At 41.7% G+C, this 25017-nt stretch overlaps 1 pseudogene; it reads left to right on the top strand.

The window, feature by feature from the left end:
* Positions 1-16639: 16639 nt before the first annotated feature.
* Positions 16640-21910, top strand: LOC132651583 (uncharacterized; annotated as a pseudogene).
* The last annotated feature ends 3107 nt before the right edge of the window (positions 21911-25017 follow it).

Raw genomic sequence — 25017 nt, 5'->3', positions numbered from 1 at the left:
AGAAGTTTGCATAGCCAAAAGTCTGTTCAACCAGGTGACATTTCAAATGCAGCCAAGTGGATGCTGGTCCCACTGCTGACATGCCAAAGCTGGCTGCTGGTAAACTGGTCTCTGGAAGTCAAAATGCTCCAAAGCAGGCTTGTCCTCTTTGTGCCCTGCCATGGAGGTTCAACCAGCACAAGAGCACAGATACTTCCAGCCTTCTAGCTGGTTGGCCTGGCAGGACAGGTGGATCCTTGACTTAGCAACCTCCACAGCTCTTGCACATGTCTGTTTTTTACCTCAAAATGAGGTCCCATGGACATATTGCCAACTTCTGTGTTGGGAGACTTCAGGTGCCTTCCCAGTTCTCTTTATATGCAGGAGACCAGGCTTTAAGCCTAAGTCCTTGAGCTGCTATTTTCAGGCCTAGACACAGTCCAGATTCAAGAAACAGTCCTAAGCTACCATCCCTTTAACTAAAGGACAAAAATGTTCATAGCATTTCAATTATGTCCCATGGTAAATAACTAAATAAAAAGGTCCATCTCAAAAAGCATATTTGAAAGATGTCTTAAGGTTAATAAATACAAGTTATACATGTTTGAGAATCTTAAAATGTGTCTTAAGGTTGGTAATGAAATTTATAAATGTTTGAGTGTCTAAAAATGTTTTAAGGTTGGTAAATGATAGTTATAAAGGTTACAAGGTCTAAGGTGATTTAGAGGTATCTTAATTAGGTAAAATGGCTTAATATTTCCTCCTGTTATTATCCTATTGTTGTATTGACTGTCCAGAGTTTTATCAATAGGGCTCTAATTTATCAATCTGACTCTAATACAAAACAAAAAACAAAAAACAAAAAACAAAACAAACAAACAAACAAAAACATTCCACTACACCAAGTACTATTATGGTTCTAAGCTCAAGATTGTAAGTCTCCATCATATCTATGCTTATACTAAAAGTTAAGATCAAGTGATTTTCCCTTTTACTTCTTAAAAGGCTTATGCATTTTCAGAGCTCACCTTAAAAATACTTATGCTATTAACACAAATATGTATATCTACTGACTTTTTCTACAATGCACAGTACAATTGTAATACTAACATGTCTAAAGTTTTATCTCTTTCTTTTAAGAAGTTTAAGTTTTAACTTAAAAGTAATTCTTGTAAGCTGCCGAAAGTTTACCTAAATCCACCTCTCGGTGAACTTCAATTGGACTCCAGATAAGTACTGTACTTATTGCCTATCTCAAAAGGTGGGACACCTCCCCTTTCCCTAGTTTTGGGAATTCCTTTCCTGGCTACCAGACTGCTATTTACTGCATGCAACCACTGGCTGTATTGGTGAGTTCTCCTTATTGACCAGCCACTAGATTGGTGAGTTCACTCCATTTTCTCAGCATAAACATCTCTCTTGGTAGGGGAAGCTTGACCACAGAGCTCCAGCAACTTCATACTATCTTTTGATATGGAGGGACACCCCCCCAGCCGTAGCCTTAACTGTCTGTGTTTGACCCTCTATGCTGACCTCCATTTTAGGGCCTCATTCTTCCTTGGGTGGTATGTCCCCTCTAGTACACAGTTCCGTCTTCCCCTTGCTCGCTCGCTCATGGGACAGTCCTCACTAGCACAGGGATCCTTCTCCTCATCTCTTGTTCCCTCATGGGAAGACCTAGCACTAGGCAAACTATCATGCTCTGGCCATGCCCCACTGGGCACCATGCCCCATCTCTGGCCAAAAGCTGATGAGCTATCGGGCCAGGTAGGATACCTCTTCTAGGAGTCACACCTTCCCATTGGGACATCTCTGGAAGGTTGTTTTACTTTTCTGCCCCCAATGGGAGCTGCCCAGATGCCCTTCCATTCAGACAGGATGCCCTCTGGAGAGTTTCAAGTTTCTACACCTAGTGCCAGCTGGCACCAGGGCCTCTAAGTTTACATGATTCTGTAACCAACCTTACCTTAATGACAGATCGATAACAGCATTCTTTAAATATTGTCAGTGATTGGGTAAATAAAGGTCCCTCCAGGTAGACAGAGGTTCCCATGTACAAGCATCATTGATCCAAACCTTTTATTCCTGTTGGCTTTCCCAAAAGTTTTCAATATATACCTACAGGATTTTCTCCGTAACTTACTCAACTTTATCTTTTGCCTATATATGTGTTTCAGTGTCCTACCCAACACAGATGTTTCCTATAGCCACAACAGAGCCAAAGTAGCTACAGGTGTTCATTTCTGACCTCAAGGACTTCCAACAAGCTGCATTTGTTCAACTCTGACCTCACAGACTTCCAACAAGCTGGACTTGCACCTTCCCTCACAGCCATGGATGATCTCACACACCCTGGAAAACATCATAACAGCCTATTTTTTCTTGGACATGGCCAAAATTTCAGCCTTTTGACCTCCCTACAGCACCCCCATTGTCAGCAGGAAGTAGCCAGAAGAGAATCTATGCACATTATTCACTTGTTGTTAACAAAAGGCTGTAATGGTGTGCTTCATGACCAGGACAAGTAACTCCAGGTTCTCCCAGTGTTCCCCAGTCCCTACCTGCTGCCTGGCATGGCTGGCAACTCTCTCTGTTGACAACCCTCTACACTAAATTTTCCAGGGCAGTGACTTCCCTTACTCTTGACCTTGAAATCTGATCATTTTGTTGCTATAATTCTTCTTTCTCTCAAACCCTTGCATGACAACCAAGAGCTGCTTCCAATCACCCTAAGTTATTATACTTTAACTTACCTTACAAAAAGCAGCCCAAGCTCCCCATTTTTTAATTATAGAAAAAGGGAGGAATGTTAGTATTTTGGAGCACAACCTGCTCCTGTGTTACCCAGCAACCTATGATGTCATCATGTGTCACTAGCCAGGTGGCTACACCTGGAAGATGTGGTTACGTTTCCCCTTAAAAGGTTAACTGCCACATGTGGTCTCTCTCTCTTACATTCTTTCTCTTTCTTACACTCTTACTCTCTCTTACTCTTATAGTCTTTTTCTCCCTCTCTCCCTCTTTCTCTTGGGGTGCCCCCCATTCATCTTCCCTTTTCTCTCACTCCCCATATCCTGCTTCCCTCTCCCTCCTAATAAACTTCTTGCAGAGAATATTGGTTAACCATCCTCATGCTTTTTAATAAATAATAACAGTAAGTAGTTCACTGATTGAGGACATATTTGTGCACTTAACAAATAATAATGGAATCTGTCATAATGTGAAAGTCACATGTCAAGGACAACTTGAAAGAAATATGTGACACTTTTCTTGAACTAAAATTCTTGGACAAAGTAACTGTCCTCGCTGGGTGATGTGCTTTTGCTGTCCTGATTGAGGCCTGAAGGGCTGACCACCCTTTCACTCCAGCAGGCTGTTCACTTGGCCATTTTAATTACTGGATCCTGAAACTCTTACTGGCTTTCATCTGTTGCATGACACCATTCCCTCTCTCAGCTCATCAGCAGCTAAGAAAACCTTGAGTTTTCCATGGAGATGAGAAAACAAACATTCCTCACTGTCCAGCATCTCTGATCCTGTGCACATGTGACATATCTTGTGAAGCCCCACAAGCCTTTATCTCATTTGTTTATCCCAATCCCGCACCTTTACTCCTGTTTACCTCTGTTACAATGTCAGGTAGGAAATGAAAATTTAACGTTGATTGAAATGGTCAGCTTCCTAAGTGGGGAAATTTCATAGTAATATGGGATTAATGGGAATGTACAGAATGACAATGTGCTCTCCAACTCTTATCTTGGAACTGAAATTTTCTAGGTTGTAAATTGAAGTAAGCAGTTACTCACATCCTCACTAAATGTACCTTCACATTCTTATTGATATAATAGGCTGAAAGGGTCAAGGGTTCCCTGGAGTATTGTTTCTGTAAGAGCAGGGAAAAGTGAAGGAGACCAGATAATTCCTGAGACTGTTTTGCTGAAACAAAGATTGTTGAGTGTAACAGGAGAACTGAGGGGCGAATACATACCATATTTTCCATCTGCATTTTAGTTACTTCACCAAGGATGATTTTTCATGGTTCCATCCATTTGTCTGAAAATATCATGATGTCATTTTCTTAGCTGAATAATTCTCCATTATGGAAATATTCCATATTTTCCCCAAAGGAGATTGTCATGCCTCTTCTGTAGTCTTTGGAAGATGTTGGACCTTTTATCATTGTATTGAATGACAAACTTTCAGGATAACTATGTTCTTTTTCCCTGAAAGTCCCTCCTTATTCTTCAACTTACTGGTGGTTTTAATTTCAGTATCATTTTGAAGCCTATGTATATACATGTAGAAACCCCAGTGAGGAAATGTCTGGGAAGGGTTAGGAGTTAAGGCATTGTTAGATAATATAATTCCTTTGTTTCCTTGATTTCTTTTTTATGCCTATTGTCTTTTTTATACAGGAGGGCCATTGAGTTTTTTTAGTTAATATTCTGAGTTAATACTCTGCTGAAGTTGTTTTTCAGCTGTAGGATATCCCTGGTAGAATTTTTGAGGTAACTCAGGTATATTACCATCTGTAAACACTGATACTTTAACTTCTTCCTTCCTGATTTGTTTCCTCTGGATCTTATTCAGTTTTCTTATTGCTAAAGCAAGGAATACCAAAACTATATTGAAGAGATATGTAGAGAGTAGGCAACCTTGCATTGTCCCTGATTTCAGTGGAATGGCTCTAAGTTTCTTTTTGTATAGTTTGATGTTGGCTATAGGCTTGCTGTTTATTGCCTTTACTATATTTAGATATGTGGCTTGTATCTCTAATCTCTCCAATACTTCATACATTAACGGAGGTTGTATTTTGTCTAATGATTTTTCAGCATCTAAGGAGATTTTCATGTGTTTTTTTTTTCTCTAATTTTTTAATATGGTGGATCACATTGGTAGATTTCCATATACTGTATCATCCCTGCATATATGGGATGAAGTCTACTTGGTCATATTGGATGATATCTTTGATGTGTTCTTATATTTGGTCAAAAACATAAAGTAACTTGGTGTGACCCTAACCAAGGACTTCAAATAATTTTATGAAACTAATTTCATGATTCTGAAGAATGAATTAGAATAAGATATCAGAAGATGGAAAGATCTACATGCTCATGGCTTGGCAGGAATAACATAGTAAAAATGGCAATCTTACCAAAGCAAACTAAAGATTCAATGAAATCTCCATCAAATTAACACAATTCTTTACAAACCTTGAAAGAAAATTATCAACTTCATATGGAAAAAGAAGCTCAGAATTTCTAAAATAATCCTGTACAATAAAAGATATTTTGTAGGTATCTCCATCCCTGATCTCAAGCTGTACTATAGAGCAACAGTAATAAAAACTGCTTGGTAGTGGCATAGAAACAGAATGGTGCATAATGTAACCAAATAGAAGACCATGAAATAAACCCACACACTTACGGACACCTGATTTTTTATAAAGTTGTCAAAACCATAAAATGTAAAAAAAAAAATAGCATCTTCAACAAATGGTGCTGGTATAACTGGACATCTAAATGTAGAAAAATGCAAATAGATCCATACTTATCAACCTGCACAAAACTAAAATCCAAGTGGATCAAAGACTTCAACATAAAACCTGACACATTAAGTTGTTAAGAAGAATAGGTGGGGAAGAGCCTTAAAGTCATTGGCACAGGAGACAACTTCCTGAAGAGAACACCAACAGCTATACTGTTGGTGTTACTGTTGGTTATTCTAAGAGCAACAATCAATAAATGAGACCTCATGAAATTAAAAATCTTCTATAAAGCAAAGGACACTGTTATCAAAACAAAATGAATGCCTACAGGTTGGGAAAGTCTCTTCACCAAGTCTTTTTGTAACAGAGGGCTAATTAATATCCAGTATATATAAAGAAGTAAAAAAGTTGAAAAGCACCAAATCAAGTAATCCAATTAAAACATGGGGAACAGAGCTAAACAGAGAATTCTTGATAGAAGAATAACAAATGGTTTGGAAACACTTGAAGAAATGTTCAACATCATTAGCCATCAGGGAAATGCTAATCAAAACGACCCTGAGATTTCACCTTACACCCATCACAATGGACAAGATCAAAAACTCAAGTTACAATACACGCTGGAGAGGTTGTGGACAAAGAGGTACTCCACTCCACTGCTGGTGGGAATATAAACTTGTACAATCACTCCTCAAATCCATCTGGCACTTTCTCAGACAACTAGGAAAAGTGCTTCCTCAAGATCCAGCTATACTACTCCTAGGCATATATCCAAAACAGGCTCAAATTCACAATAAGAATATTTGCAAAATCATGTTTTTAGCAGCTTTATTTGTAATAGCCAGAACCTGGAAACAACCCAGATGTCCCACAACGGAAGAATGGATACAGAATTTGTGGTACATCTACACACACAAAAAAAAAAAAAAAAAAAAAAATTATCAAATTTGCAGGTAAATGGTGGGATTGGAAAAGATCATCCTGAATGATTTTTCTCAGAAGCAGAAAGGCAAATGACATATAATATAGGATACACCCACTAAAAACTGTACACCTACTAAAATTAATCAAGAGGGAGGACTCTGGATAAAATGCTTAATCCCCATCCAGAAAGGTAAAGAGGATGGGAATCAGAAGAAGGAAATAAACAGGGAAAAATTTAGGAGCCTGACACACAGGGCCTCTGAAAGGTTTTGCCTTCCAGTCAATCTAAGCAGATTCTGAGACTCATAGTCAACTGTTGGTCAGAGTACATGGAATCTAATAAAGAGGTGGGAAATAGTAAGGTCTGGAGAGGACAGGAACTCCACAAGGAGAGAAACAGAACCAAAAAATCTGAGCACAGGGTCTTTCTTGAAACTCATACTCCAACCTAGCTCCATGCATGGAGATAACCTAGAACTCCTGCACAGATGTAGCACATGGAAGTTCAGTGTCCAAGTTGGTTCCATAGTAATGGGAAGAGGGACTGCCTTTGACATGAACTGATTGGCCTGATAATTGATCTCCTCTCCTTGATGGAGAAGCAGCCTTATAAGATCATAGAGGAAGACAATTCAGCCACTCCTGATGAGATCTGATAGTCTAGGCTCAGAAGGAAGGAGAAGAACTCCCCTGTTAGTGGACTTGGGGAATAGCATGTTTGGAGAAAAGGTAGGAAAGTTGAGACTTGGTGGGAGATGAAGGGTTTTTTGTTGTTGTTGTTGTTGTTGTTTGTTTTTGTTTTTGATACAATGTGAATAAAGTGTAATTAATTAAAATTAAAGTTAAAAAATATTGAAAAATATAATTCTTTTTGGCGTTATATTATAGAGGGTATGATTGCAGGTTGATATTCTAATAAAAGTGACCAGATAAAGGGAGTCTCTGTCTATCGATCAAGGTCAATTTATATCTTTGTTTCTGTTGGTCTTGATCCTAATATTTCTGAATCTGTATCTGTAGCTCTTTCACTCTCTTGCTCTCTCTGTCTCCCACGCTCTGCCTGTCACTTGTGGTTCAGTATGAAAAGCTCTCAGTTCTGCTGAAGGACAACAAAAGTTGACGACTTCTTGGTGATGTGACATCATAGATGTTCTATGAAAAATATATAAGCAAAGTCCCAATTAGATGATTTTTGTAAAAAGAGTTGCCATGGTCAGGAAGCATTTTCCCAGTAAGTAATTCACTGACTGAGGACTTACCTGTGCTTTTAACAAATAATAATGTAAGCTGTGATAATGTGAAACGCATTTGTCAAGGACTTGTGACTTTATTAATGACCACTTGAAATATGTGACACTTTTCTTGAACTAAGAGTCTTTTACACAGGAATTGTCATCTCTGGGTGGTGTGCTTTAGCTGCCCTTATTGAGGCCTGAAGGGCTGACCCCATTGCGCAATGGACAAAATAAACCTCTTGCAATATTGCATCGAGGAGATCTGGTCTCTTGAGTTTTCTTCACCCTTTCTGAAAATTAGGCTCGTGCTGGGCCTAACAGTATGGTGGGAAACTGAGATATTGAGGAGAACCCTGGACACTGGCTATCAGAAGACTCATCTGAGCTCAGAAGTAGATACAGCGGTTGTCCTTGTCCTATGTCTCTTATCTGTTACATTTTTGTTCTGAATTCTAGTTATACTGACAGTGGCAGTGTCAGGTTTCTGTCTTTCCTGAAGCTTTGATTTTGGTCTGGCTTGTGAGCATCCATAGAAGGGATTCAAGTCCCCTGAGTGGTTTGAGTGCACTTGCCTGGAACGGCCCATTGAGGCAGACAGACATGTTGTTAACACGGTCACAGGGCAACCTGGAGGACACTAAGGCTTCCCCTTTCTCTAAACAGGGAGGAGATGGAGGAATTTCCTCCTCCAACCTGTACTTGGAGGGAACAGAGAGATTCTGCTCCCTGGACAATCTGAGTCTGTGCCCGTGCTCTTTGGCCTAACAAGGTGGAGACCTTTTACTCTTCAGGTCACAAACGAGACAGCCTATATTCTGGTTTCCTTCCTCTTACTGTTTTGTCTTAATGTTTATTTTTATTGTTGGACTTGGACTGATGATATCTCTGGACATATATTTTAACATGGGACAGGACATACCAACTCCTCCCCTCTCTGCATGCCAGCCTTGAAGGGAGATGAGCAGCAGGAGCTCATGGCACTAGGAGTTCCAAGGCTGTCCTCCTCCCCCACCCAGGCAGTAGGGGACTGAATGCACAGACTGAAGCTATGGCATGGTGAGCAGGAGGAATGGGGACACTATATGTCTCCTTCCCCCTTCCGAGCTATCCTGGGCTAGGTTGGGATGGCACTCAGAGAACTGGTTGGGCAGAATTGGCCTAAGACCTGCCTACCCAGCTGCTGAGCAGCATTTCACCCCTCCCCCTTCCTCCTTCCATTCCTCCTCCCATGGGCTTCAGTCAGTGATGGTTCTTAGACAGAGGCAGGATAGATAGAGCCACTTCTGGTTCAAAAGATTAAATTGTTTGCACTGATAAATTTTGGTCTTATGGTTTTGCTCTGTAAATTCACTCCTAAAGAAGATACTTTGTTTGATATTGCAAAAATGAGTTTTAAAAAATGTTTAGATACTTAAGGTGATAAAACATTTAAAGTTTATCAGGTTTTTAAAGCAATAACCCTTAGGCAGTCTAACAAAAAACAAACAAACAAACAAACAAAAACTTAAAATAGTTTCTTAACCATTTGGGGAGGTCAAAAGAGCTTGGCATTAATTTTATTACTTTTGCAAAATGAAACCAAGCAATGCTGTTTGAGCCAATTAATAAAACTGCAGTTATTACAATGTATCCTGTCAAGATGGTAAAGACCTATAAAATAATTTAGTATATTCTAGACTACTGAAAGAACCCATAAATATTTTAATGAAAGTTTTTGTGTTTTTTTAAAAAAGCCAAAGAGAAGGCAAAAAGACTAGAAAAATAATAAAAAAGGATATCAAAGAAAAGAATACCTTGTCTAAAGCAAAAATATCTGGTTAAGCCAGAAGAATGTTATGGAGGGTCCATGTATGTATATGGGGCCAGGGGCAAATAAATATATGAATAATGTATGCTTTGGTTCTTTATACCTACAAATATGATTTGAAAAAAAAACTGTAAAATATGTATTTCAGATATGCTCAAGCTTATCAAATATCTGATGAATATGACATTTTAAGATGTGTAAGCTGATTGTGTCAGAGTCCAAAAATCCTGGCAGTAGCTTCCCGAGGTCTCTGAGAAGATACGGACACAACGATAGATGACTGCAACTCTAGATTGTGGTACGCTAAACACTGGGCAATACTGCCTCAACTGGCCCACTGCTAGGGCTCAGCCAAACCTGTGGACAAAGTCATGGACACCTGAAAGCTATTGCGAGAGGTAAGGTGAGGTCAATCTCTTGTATTCCTACTTCCCACAGAAGCAGTTTCTCATCCTCTATGCCTGATGGCTGGACTGCCTCTGTTCAGGAAGCCAGGAGACCACAGGAGCGAGGGACACTGTCTAGGTAATGGACTGACTAGTCATCTCTGTCATTTTGATTGACTCATGGATTGGTACATTTACTTAGCTCATAATTTATCCTTCTTAGGTCTCTGATCACATTGAGAGCTAGACTGGAAGGCTAAGCTAAATCAATGGTAGCTTGGCAGCTAAAGAGCAGACAATTAGGTCCACTATCAGCTGATTGGACAGTTCATTAGTTAGTTAAAACTACTAGCTACTATATCTTTTGTATAAAAAGGGAAACAGGTTTGCCCTGCTCATAGGCTTTACATCAGTTGCCAATGTCTTATGATAATAGTTGGATAAAAAGATATAAAGTTTATGTAGGGTCTGAGAAAATAGGAGTTCAGATTATGAAAATCTAAAAAAATGTTATTTAGTCTAAAAAATGTTTTGGTTAATAAATGCAAGAAAGATTAGAAAGTCTAAATGTTTTAAGATATATAAATATAAATTATAATGATATAAAATTAATTTAAAACACATTAAAAACAGAAGATATTTTAGATTTTTTTTCTTTTGCTACTCTTGTGCTTATGCTGTTATAAAATTTCAGAAGTACAGAATCTTGGCATTGATCAATAGAGTTATGATAAGCTGATAGAGCACTGACTGCTTACTATTCAGTCACAAGCTTGAGATTTTAATTTCCTTTGGGTGTTTTCTGAAAATAGACTTAAATTTGCTTCTCATCATGCTAAAAAGCATCTGTTTAATGTATATATCTGACCCAAAAGTCATAGCTTTTATTATGGTATTCTTAATATCTGCCATTTCTGGGGTAGACTTTGACACAGAAATATCTTAAACCTATTCCTTCTAGTTGCTTTATTAAGCAAAATTCAAGCATGCAGGATATTAATGTATTCCTGTCTAAATGTACAAAAGATGACTGAGCTCCTTTGATGGCTGATTACCAACAGGGCCCACAGTTAAAGTGTGAGTTTCAGACTGTTGACACACTTAAGTTGTTCATAAAAGATAAAAAACAAACAGCTGACTGATGCCCGTTCCATTGGATATAGTTTTACCTCTTACCCTCAGAATGTTATTGTATTAGATTTGCTGATACATTACTTTTCTGAGTTTTTTAATATATATTTCCTTTTGTGTACTAAAAATTTCACATGAGTTTAAGAAAATCAGAAGGTCATGAGAACTGGATCTGGCTTAGCTCAAACAGATCCCAGGTGAGTTTTTCCCTGGTTTTGGAATTCCTCACATTTCCAATTTAATAGACAAATCTTAACTTCTGTCTGTAGTCTGAATTTGTCTCAGCAGATTTTCACCTGGTTGACTCTATTTCTCAGACCAGCTATGGACCACAAGCTGAAATCTAGACTTTTCTGAAGCTGACATGACTGCTCCCTATCTCTTCAATTGGATCAACTAACCAGAGACTGTTAAGGACTGCCTCATTGCCCAGCCCTTGACTGGCTCCTAGAAATCTTAACTAAATTAGGAAAAACTTATGTTCAGAAAAAAAGGCCATGATTTTGGCATCAAAGTAAGAGATTCTAATATCTTGGGTTGAATCACTAAATATCCAGGAGAAATCCTTAAAATTCAGGTAAAAGCAACCCCCGGACACTCAAGGAATGGGACCCTTTTTTACTTTGCTGGTTTCTTTAACATTTGAACCCTGTATCATAAATCACCTGGTTGTGTTTATTAGGAACAGGTTACTGCAGTACAAGTGCTTATGCTAAGACAACATTACCAAAGAGTTAATAAGACTGGGCATAAAACGGAAACAAAAACCCAGATAATTACAGACTAAGGTAACTACCCATGTATTTTCCCTAACTTTTGACAGGCATTTCAGCCTCTTTCAAACTGAGATATCAACAATCCAATTGTCAGTATTGAAGATATTCCAGAAGACGGATCTTCAGCCCATTGTCCCAATCTACAGGCTGAAATGTTGAATCAAAAGGACAAAAAAATTCTTGAGATAAAATTCTCACTCTAAAGCTGCCTCATTATTAAAGCAGTTACAAGGGGAAGGGTGAAATGAAAGGATCAGACTTTGTAAACTATATGTCTTTTAAAGCCTATAGATTTGAGTTTTAGGTCCAGGTTAAGCTAAAGTCTCGTAGTACCTTTCCAGAGAACAGAAGAATGTGACAGTCTCTGTGATGACAGATATAAAAAAGTGAGCAAGCAATGACCTTCACTCAACAAAAAGAATGACCAGACCCTTGTCTTCGAGAGAGTGTTTCTTAGCAACCAACCCAGATGGCTTCCCTGCAGCCCCAATCTTCAAGGATGAGCTAACCACCCTCACCTTTAATTGTAGCTGTATTCACACTTGGCAGGACTGGCTAAGATTGGGAACCAAAGACTAATCAATTATATTACATTATATCTACCTCATCCAATTCTGAATTGCCAAGACTGCAACCTCAAAATTCCCTTGCTTTGTCTTTTAAAAACGCAAGACCTTTGTCTCCCAGGGCCACTATTTGCTGCCCTGCAATGGTGACCCCATTGTGCAATGGTCAAAATAAACCTCTTGCAATTTTGCACTGATGAGATCTGGGTCTCCTGAGTTCTTTTCTCCTTTCTAAATATTAGCCTCACAATGGGCCTAACAGAAGCATCTTTGTGGATCCAAGAATATGGTACTGATGTATTGGTTGAGGGCAGAGAGCAATATATTTTAATAACAACAACCTGGGTTGCTTAATTTTTTTTTTTTTAGGATGCCCGGGCACAACTCAAATAACTGCCATCCAATATCCCTAGTGGAAGACTGGTTTGGTCACAATAAATGGCCTATTTTTACTTTATCCCTCATTATTATCAGATGTCCTAATAAGTGAATATATACCATATTTGTCTGTTTGCATTTTATTTACTTCATTCAGGATGATTTTTCTTGGTTCCATCAATTGGCCTGAAAATATCATGATGTCTCCATTATAGAAATTATTCCACAATTTCCCCTAAGGAGACTGTTAGTCCTGTTCTTTTGAACTTAGAAGTTGCTGGGATTTTAATCATTGTATTGAATGACAAACTTTCAGGATAACTATGTTCTTTTATCCTTGAAGTATCTCCATCTTCTTTTACTTTCTGATGATTTGAATTGCAATGTCTCCTTGAAGCTCATCTATTTACATGTTGAGTCCCAATGAAGAAATGTCTGAGAAGGGATAGAAGATCTGGTCTTGTTAGATAATGTAATTCCTTTTGGAATTTTATTATAGGAGGCTGTGCTTTGAGGTTGATATGCCAATGAAAGTGACCAGATAAAAAGGGGTCTCTGTCTCTAGGGCTCTGTTACTTTATAACTTTGTTTCTGTCCCTCTCAGACTCTCTTGGTATCTTCTGTCTCTTTAGTGCTTTCTACTTCTGCATGCTGCTTTTGATTCAGTATGAAAAGCTCTCCGTTCCGCTGAAGGTCTACAACAAGATGAATGCATGCTGACATGATATCCTGGATGGTCTTTGTAAAAATATGAGCAAGATCCCAATTAAAATCTTTTTGTTCAATGGTTTGCCTTGGTCAAGGAGCACTTTCCCAGTAAGTAATTCACTGACTGAGGACATATCTGTACATATAACAAATAATAATGAAATCTATCATAATGTGAAAGTCACATGTCAAGCACACGTGACTTTATTAATGACCACTTGAAAGAAATATGTGACACTTTTCTTGAACTGAGAGTCTTAGTCACATGAACTGTTATCTCTGGGATGTGTGGTTTAAGCTGCCTGTTTGAGGCATATAGTACTGCTCAGCCTTTCTCTCAAGCAGGCTGTCAACTTGACTCTTATAATAACTGGCTCCTGAAACAAAATCTTATTGTCTTTCACCTGTTTCATGACATTATTCTTCCTCTCAGCCGATATGCACCTGAGAGAATTTTGAGATTTACATGGAGAGAAGTAAAGAATCTGTCCTCAGTGTCCAGTATCTCTGATCCTGTGCAATTGTGTGTTTTTCTTGTGAACCCCAACAAGCTTTTATCTCATCACTTTATGCAGATCCCACAGGTTACTTCCTGTTTACCTCTGTAACAATGTCAGGTAAGAAATGAAACTGTAATGGTTATTTAATTGGACAGCTTCCTAAGTAGGGAAGCTTCAAACTGATGTGAGATTGAGGGAATAAAAAGAATGACAAGGGGGTCTCATATTGTTGTCTTGGATCTGAAACCTCCTAGGTTTTGACTTTGAACTAAGCAGTAACTTGCATCCTCACTAACTGGACCTTCACATTGATATAATAGGCTGGCAGGAACTATTGCAGAATCTATGGGGTATTTAGTCTTTAAGAAAGGGAAAAGAGAAGGAAACCATACAATTCCTGGGAGTGGTTTGGCTGAAATAGAGAAAATTGGTGAGTATAAAAGGAGAACTTAGGGGCAATAAATTATTTGAAAGCTGGTGCTGTTCCACAATAGTGTTACCAAATATCTATGAGCAGGGTTGCCTTGATTGACCTGGCCTGATTAGCAACTTTGTTCTAATCTTGATTCTGTGAAGAATTCTCCTGGTCATTAGGTTTCCAGTTCTAACTGAGTCTTCAGCACAAAGAAATGGGTCTGTGTTATGTGCATAGTACACAAGAGCAGCAATGTTTCCAGCTATGATCCTCAGGCCAAACCCTCTAAATATAGCGTTAGTGTCAGTACTGTTTTTTCAGAGGTGCCACCTGAGCTCATGGGGTATGAGGTAGTTGGCTAACCAGTATTTCATGGCTAGGATTCTGTCTATATAATGAGTTCCTGGAATCAGGCCTTATAGAGTCAAACTCTGCCCTCCTTAAACGGAATCTTTTCTCCATGTTAAAAGTCATTGTAAAAGTTGTCAACATATTACTTTTATTGCTTATGTAGGAATTTCATATAATGTACATGACACTCCTTTTCCATTTCTCACAGGTTCATTTTCCTACCCATGTGTCACATTAAAATTTATTTTTCCATTAAGATACATCAATTGAAGTATGTTCATATATATATATATATCGGAACATGATCAGATTCTCAGTGCCAAGTCCCTTAAAAAATGATTTCATCCTTGACATACTCTGGCTCTACCCCCAAGAAGAAGCCATCAGTCCTGAAGAGCTCTATAATTCATCACCTTGATCAAAGTTTTACTTATATATTTATTTATTATGAAGTTTTCACTTTGTATCCTTTCTGCTGCCCCCTCCTCTTCTCCTTCCAGTACCATCCACCCTCCTTATTCTACCCCTGTGCAATTTCTAAAATTTCCCTGATAGTTGAGGTCCTTCTCCCCCTTCTAACTAACCCTAGCTTATCAGGTCTCATCAAGGCTAGCTGCATCATCTTCCTCTGCAGCCTGATTCTCAGGGCATTGTTTTCCTTGTGTCCTCAATTTCCTCTACTCATGACACTCTTCCTGTCTCTTCTCCTGCAGGCTTTCTTGAGCTGTGAGGGGAGAGAGAATTTTGTAGAGAAATCCAATTTAGAGCTCAGTGATTTAAGGTCTCTCTGCACAATATTGGACTGTGGGTCTTGTTGGAATAATGTTCTTTTGAAATGTAAACAGCTTACCCTTGTTTATTCAAATGCTGATTTCTCCACCCCCACCCCCCCTGCCTTGTTTCAATCCAGATATTGCATGTGATCCTTATTCCAAGCATCCTGTCTCAACTGTGTGTAAATAGGCCAAAATAAAACAACTAGCCACAATGTTGTGCAATGGGAGGAGCCAGAGGGCAGAAAAGGAGTGCGAGAAAAAGCAGGGAGAGTAGAGCTGGAGAGACAGCTGGAGGACAGATCTTGGAATGCCAACTTTCAGAATAATGATGTCCTTTTAGCCTATAATTCCCTCTATATTCTTCTACTGAGAAATGGGACCATCCCAAATTAGAAAGAAAAACAAGTGGACCTTGAATAAGGGCCAGCTGAAAAGAAAGAGCAAGTCAGGCAATTTAGGGGAGGACTGTCCTTGAAGCTGTAAGCGGCCTGCTACAGAACCAAGAGATGGGAGAAGAGGGGAGGACTGTCCTTGGAGCTATGAGTTCCCCGCCACAGCTGCCAACCGCATAACTGCTATCTTTTCTGCTAACTAATCAATGTAAAGGCCTGAAATAAAAACTCTGTGCTTTGTATGCTCGGGGTCGTCTCCTGCTTTGAAGGGACAACCCCCATCGCGATCGGAATAAACTGCCTCTTACTTTTGCATCGAACCTCGGTCTGTGAGTCACTTTGGGGGAGGGAGCGGTACGGACCCTGCACTGGGAGTGCAGGTTTTACATGTGGTGCGTCGCCCGGGAAACCGACGCGACCATTCCCCGACCCTCACCAGACCGAGTTCGGAGGTCAGGTTGAAACAGGTTAGTCATTTTGTTTGTTTGACCTCAGGTTTCTCCAGATTCTGTTTTGTTCAGTTTTTCTGGTTAGGCGCCTGTCTGAACCGTCTTGGTTGTCTGATTAGGCTATTTCGATTGACGGGCGCGTCAGATAGTCGAAAAGCCGGGAAGCTGGAGGACGCTCCAGGTTCCATTTGTTGGGAGGTTGGATCAGAGACGGACCTCCTCCCATCTGAGTCTGATTTTCGTAGGGACCGGCCGGGGAGCCGTTCCGTTAGGGCACTGTGGTATCACCCACAAGGGTGTCCTTGTCTGATTGCTTGTTTGGTTCTTTTTGTCTCTGTTCTTGTTGCGTCTCTGACTTTTCTGACAGACGATTTCATTATGGGACAGATGGTGGCTACACCCTTATCCCTCACCCTTGATCATTTGTCAGAAGTGAAATATAGGGCACATAACCTCTCAGTGGAAGTTAGAAAAGCAAAGTGGCAAGCCTTTTGCTCCTCGAAATGGCCTGCTTTTCAGGTTGGATGGCCACCGGAGGGCACCTTTCACCTTGACACGATTCTTGCTGTTAAGACTAAGACTCTCCAAGTGGAGGGGGGCCATCCTGATCAGGTACCTTATGTCCTAACCTGGGAGGATATTGTTCGCCATCCACCCCCCTGGGTCCCTTTGTTCTCCCCACAGAGACTCCGTTGACAACTGTTTGTGCCTTTAAGGAAGAGGAGAAAAAGAAAGTGCTCACTTCTCCAGAAGCAGACCTCCTCCTTCTTGACCTTCCACCCCCTTATCCGCCAGCCATGGCCCCTACCCCTGCCAGTTCCCTGGCTAGTTTTCCTGCCAGACCTCCGAACGTTTCCCCTGTCAGTTTCCCGGAGGCTGTCAGTTCTCCCTCGGGGCCTAAGGCGGGGCTAGCATGTAACTTTCCTACTCCCCTTTCACGTCCCTCAGCAGGAGCTGTCGGTCCCTCAGCGCTGCCGCCACAGACACCATCGGCACCGGCACCGCAGACACCACCAGAGGTTCCACTGCACTCACCAGCTGACCCTGCTCAGAATGAAAGGGGCCCAGCAGCTGGAATGCGAAGCCGCAGAGCAACCCAGCTGGACTCGGTGGCTCTCCCGTTGCGAGCCTATGGATTTCCAGAGGGGGATGGGCAATACCCTCTTCAGTACTGGCCTTTTTCCACAGCTGATCTCTACAATTGGAAGACTCACAATCCCCCTTTTTCTGAGAACCCCCAAGCCTTGACTGACTTGTTTGAATCTGTCCTTTTCTCTCACCAGCCCACTTGGGATGATTGCCAACAGCTTTTACAGACACTCCTGACTACCGAGGAAAGGGGACGGGTTCTTTTAGAAGCAAGGAAGAATGTCCCAGGGGGCAGATAGGAGGCCTACAGTTCTTTCCGACGAGATTAATAATGGGTTTCCTCTCTCTCCTCCTGATTGGGATTACAATACACCAGAGGGTAGGCAGCACTTGAAGGTTTACCGCCAGACTCCGTAGGGCTGCTCAAAGACCCACCAATTTGACTAAGGTAAGAGAAGTGGTCCAGGGGCCAGAGGAATCTCCTGCAGCCTACTTAGAATGGCTGATGGATGCATTCTGCCGGTTTACTCCCTATGACCCTGCTTCAGATGAGCACAGGGCAACAGTAGCTGTATCTTTCATAGATCAGTCAGCTAGGGATATTCGTAGAAAACTTCAGAAATTAGAAGGTCTGCAGGATAAGTCCTTGAAGGATTTAGTGCAAGTAGCAGAAAAAGTCTTCTATAGTCGAGAAACAGAAGAAGAAAAAGAAGAAAGGAAACAGAAAGAATAGGAGATAAGAGAGAGAGAGAGAGAGAGAAGAGGCAGGATAAAAAATTGACTAAGATTCTGGCCACCGTAGTTCAGGAAAGTCGTACTGAAAGGGAGAGACTTCCTGGCAACCATAAGGGCCCTTTGTCTAAGGACCAGTGTGCCTACTGCAAGGAGACCGGACACTGGAGGAGGGATTGCCCCAAAAGGAAGAAGAAGCAGCTGAATTCTTGAGCCACAGAGACCAGGGTCCTGACCTTAAACAATGACAGTGATTAGGGAGGACGGGTTCGGATCCCCTCCCCGAACCAGGGTAACCCTCAAGGTGGAGGGGAAGCCAGTCCATTTTCTAGTGGATACTGGCGCTCAGCATTCAGTTCTGTTGCAAGACTCAGGGGCTAAGAAAGAAAAAGAATCATGGGTTCAAGGGGCCACTGGATGTAAGCAATATACATGGACTACCCGAAGAACAGTGGACCTCGGAGTGGGTCAGGTATCCCACTCGTTCTTAGTCATGTCTGACTGCCCATACCCATTGCTGGGACGGGATATCCTGACCAAAATAGGAGCCCACATCTATTTTAACCCAGAAGGCCCACAGGTTACAGATAAAAGAGGGGAGCCTATTCACGTGCTTACAATTCACTTGGAAGATGAATACCGGCTATTTGAAAATTTAAAAGAGGGGGAAAAAGACATTGACTGGTGGGTAAAAAAAATACCCTGAGGCCTGGGCTGAAACAGCTGGCTTAGGGCAAGCAAGAAAGCAATCGCCAGTCCAGATAGAGCTAAAACTTCAGGCAGCCCCAGTTGCATTGCGACAGTATCCAATGTCTAAGGAAGCCCATGATGGGATTCGCCCTCATATACAGCAACTCCTTGACCTAGGGGTTTTGAAAAGGTGTCAATCTGCTTGGAATACTCCATTACTGCCAGTCAGGAAGCCTGGGAGCAATGATTATCGGCCTGTGCAAGACCTGAGGGAAGTTAACAAACAGGTTATGGACTTACATCCAACAGTCCCCAACCCGTATAACCTACTGAGCTCCCTTCCCCCTGACAGAGCCTGGTATACTGTTCTAGACCTTAAAGATGCATTATTTTGTTTTCAACTTAGCCCTGCCAGCCAAGACATTTTCGCTTTTGAATGGAAAGATCCTGACTCCTGGGTCTCGGGCCAACTAACATGGACTCGACTTCCCCAATGATTTAAGAATTCTCCTACCATATTTGATGAAGCCCTGCACCGAGACCTGGCACACTTCCGGGCCACAAATACTCAGGTAACTCTTCTCCAGTATGTGGATGACATCTTACTAGCTACAGATTGTCAGAAAACCTGTCTCAAAGCCACTGGCCAACGGTTACAGAATTGGGCGAACTCGGCTATAGAGCATCAGCAAAGAAGGTCCAGATATGCCGGAAACAGGTCAGTTACCTGGGGTATATACTAAAGGAAGGAAAAAGATGGTTATCTGAGGCTAGAAAAGAGACTGTGTTTCATATTCCCCCTCCGCAAACTGCAAAACAACTGAGGGAATTTCTTGGTACAGCGGGGTTTTGCAGATTATGGATTCCTGGGTTCGCTGAAATGGCAGCCCCTCTGTATGCCCTTACAAAGGCAATGACTCTTTTTCCTCGGGAAAAGATGAACAGGCTGCATTTAATAATATTAAACAGGCTTTAATGTCAGCTCCAGCCTTAGGACTTCCTGATGTCACTAAACCTTTTCATCTCTATGTGGCCGAGAACCAGGGAATGGCTAAAGGGGTGTTAACTCAAAAGATTGGACCCTAGAAGAGACCGGTAGCTTATCTATCTAAAAAGCTTGATCCAGTAGCAGCAGGATGGCCGACCTGCCTTCGGATAATAGCAGCAGTCGCCGCATTGGTAAAGGATGCTGACAAGCTGACCTTGGGACAAGATCTTACTGTTTATTCCCCTCATGCCCTTGAGAGTGTTGTCAGACAGCCACCTGATCACTGGCTCACGAATGCGCGCATGACTCATTATCAAACTTTGCTTTTGAATAATGACAGGATTACTTTTGCCCCAGCAACGGGGCTAAACCCTGCCACCCTGTTACCAGATCCAGAGATTCAGCCCCCAGAGCATAATTGCTTGCAGGTGTTGGCGGAAGAACAGGGATGGCGAAAGGACTTAAAGGACCAGCCTCTGCCGGATGCTGAGGTGACATATTACACAGATGGGAGTAGCTTTTTGGAAAATGGAAAAAGAAAAGCAGGAGCAGCGGTGGTGGATGGACACAAGGTAATTTGGGCCCTAGCGCTGCCTGAAGGCACCTCTGCTCAACGAGCAGAAGTAATTGCCTTAACTCAAGCATTAACTTTGGGGAAAGACAAAAAGATAAACATCTACACTGACAGCAGGTATGCCTTTGTGCACGGGGGCCATCTACCAGCAGAGAGGCCTATTGACGTCAGCTGGTAAAGAAATTAAAAATAAAAATGAAATTTTGGCCTTGCTCAATGCCTTACTACTGCCCACCAAGGTAAGCATAATTCACTGCCTGGGACATCAGAAGGAAAATTCCAAGGCAGCAAAGGGAAATAACATCGCTGATCAGGAGGCTAAAGCAGCTGCTAGAGGAAGTCCTGCTCCAATGATATTAACTACTGAATTGCAAGAGAAGGAACAGCTAAAATACTCAGAGGATGACCTGGAGCAAATACAGAGAAAACAAGGGACATTTGTTGCTAATGTGGGAGCATGGATTGACTCCAAAGGTAAGGTTATTTTGCCACAGGAAGATGCTAAGAGACTAATAGCACAAATGCATCAATGGACTCATTTAGGGGCAAGAAAATTGACTGAAATTGTTCTCCAATCTCCTTACCGAATACCAAACCTCACTGATCTAACCGAAAAAGTGACTCAGACATGTATCCCTTGCCAAAAGGTAAACATTGGGAAGAATTTCCAAAGCTCGGAAAACGGTTAAGGGGAACTAGACCTGGAATGCATTGGGAAGTGGACTTTACCAAGATCAAGCCAGCCAGGTATGGAAATAAATATCTTCTAGTCTTTGTAGATACCTTCTCAGGATGGGTGGAAGCTTTTCCCACCAAGAAAGAGACTGCTCTGGTTGTAGCCAAGAAGATTTTAGAAGACATTTTTCCCCGGTTTGGAGTTCCAAAGGTAATCGGGTCAGACAATGGGCCGGCCTTCGTTGCTCAGGTAAGTCAGAAGGTGGCCAGATTTTTGGGGACTAATGGAAATTACATTGTGCATATAGACCCTAAAGTTCAGGACAGGTAGAAAGAATGAATAGAACTCTAAAAGAGACCCTTACTAAATTGACCATGGGGACTGGTGGTGACTGGGTGGTACTCCTCCCTCTGGCTCTTTTTAGGGTCAGGAATACTCCTTCCTTGTTGAATCTCACGCCTTTTAAACTATTGTATGGAGTTCCTGCTCCCTTGACTCTCCTGGGAGACCCTCTTGACATAACTAGTGGTAACTCTGACTTGTTGTCCAGGTTAAAGGGACTGAAGCTTATTCAAAAAGAAATCTGGAACAAGGTTGGCAGTGCATATGCACCAGGATCCTTAGAGGTGCCACATCAGTTCCAAGTTGGAGACTTGGTTTATGTTCGGTGACACCATAGTCAAAATTTGGAACCCCGGTGGAAAGGTCCTTACTGCATCCTGCTCACCACCCCAATGGCTGTGAAGGTAGAAGGCATTGCTGCTTGGATCCACGCATCACACGTCAAACCTGCTCCAGAGGACTCCACTTCTGACTGGAAAATCCAGCTCAGTGACAATCCCTTAAAACTTAAACTTGTTAAGAATGTTAGCCGTGGGTGATATCCACAAACTGCTGGTGCTTTTGGCTCTGTTAAGCACTTACAATACTTGCTTGGGCTCCAGTCCTCACCAGGCCAAACTTTTGAGTTGGGAAGTAACTAATCAGAGACATATTATAATTTGGTCTGTTTCAAAGATAGCCCCACCCTTCACATGGTGGGTGGACTTATACCCTGACCTTTGTAAAATGGCTCTAGGAGCACCTGTTAACTGGGATTTGCAAAGCCACCTAGACCCCAACGTGGTTCCTGGGGACCATAGACGTGTGTCTTTTAGTGAGAGAAGGGGCTTAGATCCCTGGGGGGGGGGGGGGCTGCGGGACCATACCCACAGTATGCTGTGAGTCCTAACCTTTTATGTATGTCCAGGACCTCACCAGCAACCTAAAATGGTAAACAAATGTGGCGGGAGAAATGACTTCTACTGCAAGAATTGGGGGTGTGAAACCACTGGCGATACTTACTGGAAGCCTACCTCCAGTTGGGATTATATTGTTGTTAAAGCTAATTACAGTCATACCCAGCCCCCAGACTGGGGACCAAACAATAGGTGGACTAATCAGCCAATATGTACCACCTGGTGCCACCCCCTGCTAATCAGGTTCACAGATGCTGGAAAACAGATTTCAACTAACTGGGTGACGGGGTTCAATTGGGGCCTATGAATATATAAGGAAAGATATGATGATGGGTTACTTTTCACCATCAAATTAAAAATAACAGCCCCATCTTCTAAAGTAGGGCTAAATAAAGCTGGCCCTCACCTGGTTCCCCCAGTGAAAGTGGACCCCCAGACTATAGCCCCACGTCCAGCAACCCCCTCACTGACTCCTAACTCAAAAATGGATAAAGATTCTTCTTCCCCTAAGCCTCCTGGACCATACATTACTTCCCTAGCACAGGGGGCCTTTCAGGCCCTAAATAATACCAACCCCAAGGTTACTGAGTCTTGTTGGTTATGCTTTGGAATTGCTCCCCCATATTATGAAGGAATTGCCTTTACAGATGAGATAAGTACCTCCCAAGAGGCAACAGCCTGCCATTGGACGCAAAGGGAGGCTAGACTTTCCCTGTCTGCCATTTCATGGCAAGGACTCTGTGTAGGTAAAGTTCCCCCAGTCATCAGTTTTTATGCAACCAAACCTATGATGTTGCAGGTCTGTCTGGGTACCTCATACCACCAATCGATGGATGGTGGGCCTATGCGACAGGGATCACTACTTGTGTCAGTACTCAGGTGCTTGTCAATTCATCTGACTACTGTGTCCTGGTCCAGGTAATCCCCCGAGTCACCTATCACCTGTATGAAGAGCTTTTCCAATACTGGGATTCTGTGGGGAAACCGCTGATACGAACAAAAAGAGGCCTGGGAATTTCCTTAGCCATAATGCTTGGGGTCGGGCTAGAAGCAGTAGGGACAGCAGCTGGAGGGTTGGCTATAGCCCTCCGACATAGTGGGTTAAATGAGCTTAGGGCAGCTGTTGATGAGGACATAGAAAGATTAGAAAGCACAATTAGAGAGCTCAAAGATTCCTTACAGACTTTATTAGAGATGGTGTTACAAAACAGAAGGGGCTTAGATTTATTGTTTTTGCAACAAGGAGGTTTATGTGTGGCCCTAAAAGAAGAATGCTGTTTCTATGTTGACCATACTGGAGTTGTCACTGAGACCCTAGATAAGGTCAAAGAGGGCTTAGAAAAGAGAAAGCGAGAACGAGCCCAAAGCCTAGGATGGTTTGAAGGATGGTTTAATTCCTCTCCATGGATGACCACTTTAAGCTGCACCTTGCTAGGCCCGTTGCTAATTCTTCTCCTGATTGTAACTCTTGGCCCCTGCATTCTTAATAAGCTAGTCAATTTTGTGAGAGAATGGATCAGTATTGTTCAGGTCCTTATGCTTCGACAGCAGTATCAGCAATTAGAGATACAGGCTGAATCTAGCCTGTAATTTTAGGGTTAAAATTATGCCAAAGAAAAAGGGGGGAATGAGAAATGGGACCATCCCAAATTAAAAAGAAAAACAAGTGGACCTTGAATAAGGGCCAGCTGAAAAGAAAGAGCAAGTCAGGCAATTTAGGGGAGGACTGTCCTTGAAGCTGTAAGCGGCCTGCTACAGAACCAAGAGATGGGAGAAGAGGGGAGGACTGTCCTTGGAGCTATGAGTTCCCCGCCACAGCTGCCAACTACATAACTGCTATCTTTTCTGCTAACTAATCAATGTAAAGGCCTGAAATAAAAACTCTGTGCTTTGTATGCTCGGGGTCGTCTCCTGCTTTGAAGGGACGACCCCCATCGCGATCGAAATAAACTGCCTCTTGCTTTTGCATGGAACCTAGGTCTGTGAGTCACTTTGGGGGAGGGAGCGGTACGGACCCTGCACTGGGAGTGCAGGTTTTGCACTACTTCCTGGTGATTTGAATTGCAATATCCCCTCAAAGCCTATTATTTACATAGGGAGTCCCCAGTGAGGAAATGCCTGTTTAGGGTTAGGAGATATGGTTTTGTTAGGTAGTATAATTCCTTTTATTTCCCTAATTTCTTTCTCTGCCCTTTTATCTTTTGTATACAGGAGAGCTACTGATTTTTTAAAGCTAATTTTGTATCCAGCACCTTTGCTAAAGGTGTTTATCAGCTGTAGGAGTTCCCATGTAGAATTTTTTGGGTCACTCAGGTATACTATCCTACCATCTGCAAATAGTGATACTTTGACTTTCTAATTTCTATCCCCTTGATCTCTTTCAATTGTCTTAATGTTCTAGCAAGGACTTCAAGAACTATATTGAAGAGAAATGGAGAGAGTGGGCAGCCTTGCCTTGTCCTGATTTCATAGGATTATTTTAAGCTTATCTCTGTTGAGTTTGATGTTGGCTATTGGCTTGCTGTATATCGACTTTACGAAATTTAGATATGTGCCTAGTATCCCTGATCTCTCCAATGCTTTAAATTCAAATGCATATTGAATTTTGTTTAATGCTTTTCAGCATCTAAGGAGATTATCATGTGTTTTGTTGTTTCTTTCATTTTTTTAATATGGTAGTTCACATTGATGGATTTCAGTATATTGAACCAGGCCTGCATAGCTGGGATGATTTCTACTTGGTCAAATTTGATGATATATTTGATGTGT

This window comes from Meriones unguiculatus, assembly GCF_030254825.1.
Source record: "Meriones unguiculatus strain TT.TT164.6M chromosome Y unlocalized genomic scaffold, Bangor_MerUng_6.1 ChrY_unordered_Scaffold_23, whole genome shotgun sequence".
Taxonomy (NCBI): Eukaryota; Metazoa; Chordata; class Mammalia; order Rodentia; family Muridae; genus Meriones; species Meriones unguiculatus.
Note: the sequence above shows the minus strand (reverse complement) of the source record. Positions and strands in the feature narration are given on the sequence as shown.